The sequence below is a fragment of the Pinus tabuliformis genome, chromosome 3_2 (genome assembly GCF_031772625.1).
Source record: "Pinus tabuliformis cultivar Carrire ecotype Pingquan chromosome 3_2, CPIR1, whole genome shotgun sequence".
Classification (NCBI taxonomy): Eukaryota; Viridiplantae; Streptophyta; class Pinopsida; order Pinales; family Pinaceae; genus Pinus; species Pinus tabuliformis.
In genome coordinates, this window is record NC_142302.1 from 877,718,284 (window position 1) to 877,728,926 (window position 10,643).

The 10,643-nt window shown below is 35.0% G+C and overlaps 1 non-coding gene across 1 annotated transcript; it reads left to right on the forward strand.

The window, feature by feature from the left end:
* The first annotated feature begins 377 nt into the window (after nucleotides 1–377).
* On the forward strand, nucleotides 378–458 carry TRNAL-CAA (transfer RNA leucine (anticodon CAA)). Its single transcript has one exon. It is a non-coding gene; the product is annotated as a tRNA-Leu (tRNA).
* Nucleotides 459–10,643: the final 10,185 nt, after the last annotated feature.

A 10,643-nucleotide genomic window follows, 5' to 3' on the forward strand; every position in this document is an offset into this window, starting at 1 on the left:
ATTGAATAGATATCTATCTTTTTTTTTATAAATGTTTCTATGGACATGTGGAAAAGAGAAAGAAAAGGACTGTTACCCCTACCTCCACTCGGACCAAGACATCACTTTTACGGAAAAAAGTTAAAGTTTTTGAAAATATTTTTTATTTTGTACCATATTCAATTCTTTAGGTTTGTATTGAATTGAAAAATAAAGGATGTTCATTCAGTCGTCTTGTTTTATAGGAAATCTCCTCCAGATAAAAAAAAATTTATGATGAACCTATATGACCAATCGTATATCAATACTCGAATACGCTATCTCTAACATATGTTCATTCATAGATCAGGATATTTTTCATATATATATATGAATGGAATAGAATTTCCTTTTGGGATGCCTTGATGGTGAAATGGTAGACACGCGAGACTCAAAATCTCGTGCTTAAGAGCGTGGAGGTTCGAGTCCTCTTCAAGGCATAATATTGCTCATGCTTATTGAATGAGCAATATTATGGCAAATCTCGTAGAGTATCTCAATAGATTGAGATAGATTCTCTGTTGATACGAGGTATTCCGACGATCGATTACCTACAAGTTAACGCTGTTGGAATAGGACAGTGGATCACAGGTAGGATCAGATCTTCTCTACCTAATGAGGAGTCCATTCCGAATACACCCTCGTATTATGAGGTATATTTCATTAAGGACACAGATTGAGAAGATCGATACATAGATTGACCAGATACCACCTCTATCAAGATCTTGCAATATATGGGAGTTACAACCGAACCTGACCAACTATATCCATGTCGGATCCTGTGACTCTATCCTTTCCTCTCTTCAAATAGTGTGGAAAAAAAATAATGCTAGAACCGAAATCGAGGAAATAAGGAGTAAGCATAGTCTAGTTAACTTAATGAGATATTATTAGACTATGCTTACTCTTACATGGTCGAGATCTCGGAGTGAGGAACCTCAAATTAAAGATCTATCAAGTCTTTATAGGATCTTAAATTGGAGCATATGTAGAACCTCTCATTGATTCCCACGACCCTACTGCCCGGTCAATTTTCTTTTACTTCATTCCATATTCTCCCAGCTGATATCAAATCTTAATCCTGTTGTATGAATTGAGTGTTCAATTTCATTGGGAAAAAGCCATTTATTCTCCAACAATGTCTTTGTAATTTGATCCAATAACATTCTGTTAGATAGGAACAGATTTGATAAATATTGATAACTCTCGAATAGAGTATTATAAAGAAAAGATTCATTAGATAATAACCTATTGGTTCCGAGCCATCTTTGGCGATGAATTAACGATTGGAAGCGGTCAACCCTTTCTCTCGAATTTTCGGTCAACCAACGGTTATATGAATATATAGGAAAATATGGCTGCATACGTTCCAATTGGATACCAATCGCTTGAATGCGTTTGAAATGCTCGATATGTCTATGTCTAAGAGACAATGGTTTCCACCAATTCATGACCAAAACCGAATTGATCGTGGATTTTGAATCATATCTACGAAAAAAACTTTGGATACTTTTTTTAGGGAAAAAATCAGGTTGTGCTATTAATCTTCTTGCACCATAAGTAATATAAAGCCTTTTCAGCAGTTCTTCATTTGCGAAAAATTCTCGGCGTGAAAACACAGGGCGCTGCTCTTGAAATAGGAAGGAATCCCAAAGAAATCGTCTTCCTATAAAGAACAGTGGTTTCTTAGAGTATTTATATTGCTTCGGATATTGTATAGGAAATAGAGATCTGTCCATCTGCCGTTTTCTTAACGATCCGAACTGATACGAAGATCCCAATGAATTGGGTGTTTTTATATGATCGAATCTATTACTGCGAAGAAAACTAAGACGCCAGATCCTAGGAGTCCAAACTACATTCTTTATTAATTCTTCATCCATATCCCTTTGTTTTGCGCCGGGAGTAAACTTCAATTCATATTCTTTCATAAATCGTATCAGATCTAGATTATCTCTCATTTTGAGTTGAGGAGCAAATGTGATCTGATCCTTATCGGACTTACCCCGACATATTCCTAACCTAGAAAATGGAAACTCCACCAGAATACTTTCTAAAAGACTAGAAGCTATATCAAGATCATGCTCAGCTAATTTATCGAAAGGAATCCAATTCTCTCTATTTCGTTCTGATATAGACCAAGAATCTCGAGCCGCTGATCCGGCCAAGCAACCCAAAATATGGGGAAGTATGGTCAATTCCTTCATAGTTGTTTCGGCAATCGAAGGTTCTAAATACCATTCGGACAAATAACAAAACCTTTTCTTCCATAATTCCTTTTTTGTAGATAGAGGATTCATGGGAGAATTTCTTCTAAGCGTATTTTGTATAAAAGCCTTTCCTACTTTGTAGATAATTCTTTCGTCATTTTGACTGGATCCAACCTGATTATCCATAGATTGTAAATGAAAAATTTGCCTATAAATAGCGGATCGAATTGTATTAGTGTCTATAACTGATTTATTTCGGGTAATACTAAGTATTAAGGCTTCATCGGCCAGTGCTGCTAGATCTCGTACAGCATAATCTATGGTTATAGATCCAAATTCATCGGGAAATTTTCCCGAGTATAATCCTTTGCTACATAAAAGAATAGGAAATTCCCTTTGTCGTTGTGGGATAACAAGCATTCGAATATTGATCGATCTATCTAATCGATTTGGAGCTATTAGAGCTGGATCCACTCTTTGGGGGATATGAGTCGAAGCAATAACAAGAATATTTCTCATAGAATCTTTTTCACCATCTCTAAATCTAAAGAGATTGTTCATTAATACACTAAGGAACAAGTCAGTGAAGCCAAAACCAAATAAATAGTTAGTTGCGTCATTTAAATTCAGTTCATGAATGTTTGGAATCCATATTATGCAAGGAGACATGCTTTTCGCCAATTCTAAGGTAATATGGAAATCTTCCATTTTGTCTTTCACAAAAGGATCAAACTCAGTAGGAATACGTTCAAGAGGGTAATCTAAATACTCACCATACCAGAGCTTCTTCAGAGATATTCTTATTAAAGGAACATATGAGTCTGCTGCTAGACTTTTGACCAAATAGGATCGGCCAGTTCCCATAGGACCTATCAGTAAAATCCCTTTGGAAAGTAATGATCCTGAGTGGAGTGAGAAAGGTTTTCCATGAAATGTGGGGTTGGTTTGACACAATATTTGTGAAGAGGTAATCTTCTGACAAAAAGCAAGGAATACCCATCTTTCTGCTAAACAAAATGGATTGAACCCGTAATTAATTAGACCTTTTTGATAAGTGTAGGCCAAATATCGTAAGTGAATAAGCCCTGGCTGTCTAATGATTTGATCTCCAAATTCATTCTTGAATAAATTATGACTGTAAGTAAAAATTGATTCAAATTTAAAAAGGGCTTTTTCCGTCATTAGAAACTGAACTAGTAAGTTCATCTCTTTTTCGGAGATATCCATACTAGAGCACAATCCGTTCAACTCTCTTATTATAGTTATAAGCAATTTTATATTTCTATTCTTCGTCTTCCTCTTCCTCTTCATAGAAAAAAAACTATTAATAATCTGTGGAAGAGAACTGGATCTGTCTCTGTCTATTGTATAATAGAGAAAGCTATTAGGCACGGGAGGATTAATCATTTTTTGCAACTCTATCACGTATGATGGATGCTTTAAATACTTGATGAGTTCAAAGTATCTCTTTATATTGATAAAGGTGAAAGAAATAACTTTAAAATATTGAAGAATAGAATACCCAAGAACGAAAAAAGGGATAAGAATCCCATATTTATACCCCCGAGCATTTAGTAATCTCATATGTGCCCATATGAATGGAACTGATGACTTCTCTCGATCACTAGTTTCCTCTATTAAAAAATCCTTGCAGTAAGGGAAAAAATCCTTGAAATTATTACTTGGAAAAAAAAACTTATTAATAAGATTCGTTCTCAATTTACATTGTATAGGTTCCCATAATGGATGAGAAAGTTCCCACAATATATTCCGTTTAAGCAAAATATTATGCTTAATATTTTGCAAAATAGATACAAATGGATTACTGCCATGTAGTAATATCTCCGAAAGAGTATCTAAAAGCATATTTTCAATATATTTACACCATGCAGAGGTAAAAAACCAGGGCATATATGTTTTGAAAAAATACTATCTATTTGAGAGATCCTATAAATATTCTGTTCCTCTTTAGATGAATTAGAAAGGGTACTCCTTCCATCTATGTCTTCGTTTACTATTTTGTTTTTTAAACATTCGGTTACAAACCAATCTTGAATACGAGGAAAAATTTCCTCGTTCTTATTGGAAAACATTTCGGATAGTAAATCATCTTGATAAGATCGAGTTTGAATAAGACCCACGTTTGAACTGAAACCCCTTTTAAAGCATTGATCAAAGTTGTTTTCTTCTGAATCGGATCTTTTAAAAAAAGGTTGGCAAAAATTTTTTTCAAAATTGACTATTTGTTCTTTTGTTAAAGGCGTTGTAGAAATCTCTTCGATCGAAGAAAGATATCTCTTTTCACGAACGAATGGATTCAATCGAGTTAGTAAATTGAAGGATCTGTACAAATCATAGATTAATACAAACGTTTGGTCACCACTTCGTTTTCGTTTTAAATATTTAGGTAATAATATGTTAGATACTTGTGATTTGATGAATGAAATAGTCTCTTTTTCTGAGTGAACGGGTCCTATTTCACCAATGGGCAAGGAAGATAGATTGTTGTGGATGATCAAAAGATTGAATAATTGTCCATATGTAAAATTATTCCTTTTTATATAAAATCTTTTCATATCAGAAGGTAATCTATTCCTATAATTTGGCCGAGTATGATGCAAATAATCAAAAAATTGGAGCGTATTTGCTCCGTGAAAAGAAGCTATCAATGAGCTCTGATCAGATAGTTTCACAGGATTCAACCAATTGTCTCGATCGTTGGATATCGTCGAAAAATAAGTGTTATCGAATGATTCCATGCGATTATTTTCATTATCGAAAAAGTCAATAATCAATGGATTAATTGGTATCTTATTCGTAACAAATGGTGCAATTGTTCCTTCATCAATCAATAATTTCGATCTTTGTGAAAGATTATGGTCATACAAAAGAAAGGTTTTAAATTTTTTTAAACGAACGATTAGAGTACCAATTGGATCTAACAACTGATTTAATAGTCTATAATTCATACTTTGGAGCCCATGAAATGCAAAATCAAAAAACGAAATTAAAATATCGAACTTAGAATTTAAGTTCGAAATGATATCGAACTTCGAGTTTAAGATCTTTACAGTACTTTCAGAAAGGGATAAAAACACAGACCAACCAATTGAATCTCGATTAGTATTAGTACATAATTCAATTGGATCGAACACTATTTTAAAATAGTTTTTTTTAGAAAAAACCTGTTTCAAATATTTCATAAAGTATTCGGTCTGATTGGACCATTTGTACACATTCAAATTCCGATTGATATGTTTATCAATTCGAATAATAGAATGGTTGAACCATTCTCTCTTAATTTTTTTCCAACTTGATGAATGCCGGTCAATTGTATCTTTCGTTACATTATTTAAATTTTCATTTTCTATAAAATTTGTTCTAATTTGATCCTTTAAATTGCGACTGAGCCTATTTATAAAATAGAATCTATTTAATAAATTTTTCGAATACCTGTTGTCAATGTTATACTTAATTGATTCATACCAACCCAAAGCTTCAGTTCTATAATTGTTAAAGGGAGTTCCTATCTCCAAGCAATTTTTGGAATCGATTTGGCTCAATTGTTTGTCGATTATTTGATCTAAATAATCATCCGCTTTATCAATAATATTGAGTAGGACCCATAAAGATTGATTCTTCCATTTTTCTCTGTGATTGAAGATCCGATCCGATCTCAACGATCCATTCTTGTTATAATAAATAAAAAATGAAATTTTATCATGAACCTGACTAGGCTTAGTTATTGATAGAGTGAATTGATCTGTCATTTCCAGACAATTTTTGTGCAATATGTATTTTCCTTTGCTTTGATCACAGAATGCAGAAAATAGATTCCAAGGCAGAGTAAAACTCCGCATAGCACAATTCAAGGAAGGATTTTCAATTTCAAAATATGTTTTTATCTTCCATAGATCAACTATCCTATTCATTAATGAATAGGATTTTGAATCCCTTAAATCTTGGGAAAAAACATTTTTTTTTATTTTAAATAACCTTTTGGATAAGTTGAAATCTTCAATGGGCTTTTTAGTAGCACTAGGACCACCCATACACGGTTCATCTATTGGCAATATGTAAAAAAAAGAATAGCGAATTGATTTTGTAAAATTTTCAATGAATCTTTTCCTCTCCAAAGGAAAGGAATTCTCTTCTGTATATCTTTGATCTTCTGTAAATAATTCTTTCGCCCAAGAGATTGGATAATCTTTTGATAAACACTTTGAGGACAAATCCGATTCTATTTTTGTTTGTTCTCTTTCAATAAAAGAAAGATCCCAAAGAATTGATCTTTTTCTTCGTTGCTCAATCTCCGTTTTATTCCTTGTGAATGGATCTTCACAAAGATATTTTTCAGGTTTCCAATACTCATTTTCGGTTGAATTAAGAGTTGAATCGATCTTCAAATTGATATCTTTCTCATCATTTTCCGAATGAGTTTCGCTCGGTCCTTGATTCTTCGAGATAATCTCATCCTTCTTGTTCGTGTTCTTGCCATATCCTGAATTTAAACTAATGGGATCAAAATCCCGATTGTAATATCTTTTCAATTGGAAAGATAGTAAAAGATGCGGAAATCTCAACCAATTTTGAGTGAAAGGCTTTAAATATTCTTCCGGTGTTTCATTTCCAAGTTCCATAAAGTTATGGATAGGAAAGAGTTTAATCGAATAGAAATTTTTTCTATCAATCATACTACTTTGATGATTGAAGCGATATATGAGGATCGATAATGTAAGTACTACTATACCTTTGACCAAAAAATATGGATTGCTTTTCCGTAGATCGCGTAAAAGCAACGTACTGAGAATTCTAGGATCAAAAAGCTTTATAAGGCGCTCCCGACGTGAAAGGATTTGAATTAACAATCTAATCAAATTGGATTTGGTCCATGGATTGCATAGAAATTGATAACTTTGTATCTCTTCCAATTTGATTATCCAGGGTCTTCTTCTTTTTTTCATTTATTTGAAACCCCCCCCTTACCTCTCCCTTTTGTTTTATCCCAATAAATAGAATATTTATAGCATATATTGATTTCATATAATTGTAAATCTCGTGTCAACCAACCGATACCATTATGTCCCATGGATATAATTTATTTCACTTAAATAGGTAGGAAGGAAAATGACAACGAATCGGATCCAGTCCGATTTTTTTTATCTTCTTTTATGGGCGAACGACGGGAATTGAACCCGCGCGTGGTGGATTCACAATCCACTGCCTTGGTCCACTTGGCTACGTCCGCCCCGGAAAAACCAATTTATCTATCTACAGTCATTTCTTCCAAGAATAAAAAATGAGCTAACGTTTGTTCTTATGTGGGTCGTCGGTGACCTCTGATAGGGGATCAAAGCAAGATTGATGACTAACTCTCAACTCTCGAACAAGTTGTATGGCTTATTATCAAATTAATTCAATGAAATGAAATGTTATTTGAATGTCTATTGAGAATATTTGACATGAATCAAGTATGAGAGAAAGAATGTAAATGGGTCCCAATCCCGAACTACCCAATTTTAGATCTGAGTCTATACTCATATTATAGAATGAATATGTTGATGATCTTTATCCAGCATCCATGGCTGAATGGTTAAAGCGCCCAACTCATAATTGGCGAACTCGCGGGTTCAATTCCTGCTGGATGCAGGGGAACTGCACATATCCATTATTGATGGAATGGGAAGAAGTATGAAGAATAACACCAAACAATACAATTGAAGCATACCAAGCCTTTCAATAAAATGAATGAAAGGCTTGGTATGCTTCAATTAAGCAATACACGATAACAATCCATCAGAGTATTATCCACCTATTGAAATAGATTCAACAGCGGCTAGATCCAGAGGAAAGTTGTGAGCATTACGTTCGTGCATAACTTCCATACCTAGGTTAGCACGATTAATGATATCAGCCCAAGTGTTAATTACACGGCCTTGACTGTCAACTACAGATTGGTTGAAATTGAATCCATTTAGGTTGAAAGCCATAGTGCTTATGCCTAGAGCGGTAAACCAGATACCTGCTACGGGCCAAGCAGCTAAGAAGAAATGTAAAGAACGGGAGTTGTTGAAACTAGCATATTGGAAGATCAATCGGCCGAAATAACCGTGAGCAGCCACAATATTGTAGGTTTCTTCCTCCTGACCAAATTTGTAACCTGCATTTGCGGACTGATTCTCAGTAGTTTCCCTGATCAAACTGGAAGTTACCAAAGAACCATGCATAGCACTGAATAGAGAGCCGCCGAATACGCCAGCTACACCCAACATGTGGAATGGATGCATAAGGATATTGTGCTCAGCCTGGAATACAATCATGAAATTGAAAGTACCAGAGATTCCTAGAGGCATACCGTCAGAGAAGCTTCCTTGACCAATAGGGTAGATCAAGAAAACGGCAGTAGCAGCTGCAACAGGAGCTGAGTATGCAACAGCAATCCAAGGACGCATACCTAGACGGAAGCTAAGCTCCCACTCACGACCCATATAGCAAGCTACACCAAGTAGGAAGTGTAGAACGATTAGCTCGTAAGGACCCCCGTTGTATAGCCATTCATCGACGGAAGCTGCTTCCCAGATGGGATAGAAGTGCAAACCGATAGCTGCAGAGGTAGGAATAATGGCACCGGAGATAATATTGTTTCCATAAAGAAGAGAACCAGAAACAGGTTCACGAATACCATCAATATCTACTGGAGGAGCTGCGATGAAAGCAATAATGAATACAGAGGTTGCGGTCAATAGGGTAGGGATCATCAAGACGCCGAACCATCCAATGTAAAGACGGTTTTCAGTGCTAGTGATCCAGTCGCAGAAGCGACTCCATAAATTTGCGCTTTCGCGTCTTTCTATAATTGCGGTCATGGTCAGAACTTCGTTTATAAAATCATCAGAGGCTCCCAAGCATAAGGCTTGTTATTTTACAGTATAATATGATCCATGTATCAATGTCAACCAATATCTGGGATGGAATTTAAATATCTATCCCAACGGGATAGATACTGAATCTATACTATATGGATAGAATATAGAGGTATTTTAGATAGACTCTATCTTTTTTAGATATATTCCACACTCTATAGATCTATCTGTGGTTAGATACTCCATCAAATTATTTATTCCTGGTTCCAGAAATGGAAGATCAATTGGAATGAGAACAGATAGGATCGAATAAGTATTTTTTTTTTTTTTTTTTTTTTCGCTATAACGAAGTGCAACGCAATTCTGGAACCAAATTATTAATAAATTTATATGAGTGGAATATCAATTATTTATCACCTTTCTGGAGAACCCGTAGTGCGATAGTTCGTTCCCTGTGAATAGAAACAAATATTAAAAAAAAACTTGATTAGATCCAGAACCAGAATAAGTGCACAGAGGTACCTATCAGAAATTTGATCCGGGTTGCCCGGGACTCGAACCCGGAGCTCGTCGGATGGAGTGGATGATCTGCTCTTCAGTATCAGTAAGAGCGAGAAATCTCTCCCCAAACCGTGCTTGCAATTCTCATTGCACACGGCTTTCCCCATGTAATGTATCTATTTCCTATTAGTTCTCGGATAGAAAAATAAAAATGATTCTGAATCGAGGCAATTACTCAAAGAGCATTTCATTGGTCAAATAAGTTTTCTATTTTCAGATCCTGTATCTTTTGCCAGGAATTAGCTAGGGGATTTATCTGGGGAATATCTGAATGCCAAATTCGTTCTCTCTGCGAACGGGCCGCCGCTTTTGATGAAAAAGGCAGAGAATCAAATTCTCGTTCTTTTGAAAACGATTTTTTAAAGAGTTCTGGACCTAATTCCTTCCGAACTACACGTATCGTACTTTTATGTTTACAGGCTAAAGTTTTAGCACATGATAATAAAAGTATATACTTTATACGATATAAACCATCTCGATCAAAGGATCCACTGTAGTAATGAAAAAGATTTCTCCAAATTTGATCGAATCGATCGAGGATATCATCATCTGTTAGACTGGTCCAAGACAATTTACTAATTGGCCGCCCTGATATGTCACAGAATTTTTCTGTAGCCAATAATCCAATTATTGGTACAATCGGAACTATTGGATCCATTTCATTGGTAATAAGAACGGGGATGAATAACTCATCTAGCGTTTTGGTTCTGACCAAAAGAGGGTTCATCCGAACCCTCAAAAAATAACCTGGAGAAGAAGAACAATTCTTGGATAATTGATGAGAACAGACCCTATACGGTTCGGACCAAAGATGGAAATAAAATTGCCGAAAAATTAGAAGATAATATCTACATTTTTTAACTAGGAGATCAGCACCCTTTATAGCTATAATAGGTCTTTCGCCATATCTAACATAGTGAATTTTAGGATCCTTCAACGACCAGATACTTTTCAGTGAATTTCGACGAGAAAAAATGATAATATGTTTTAT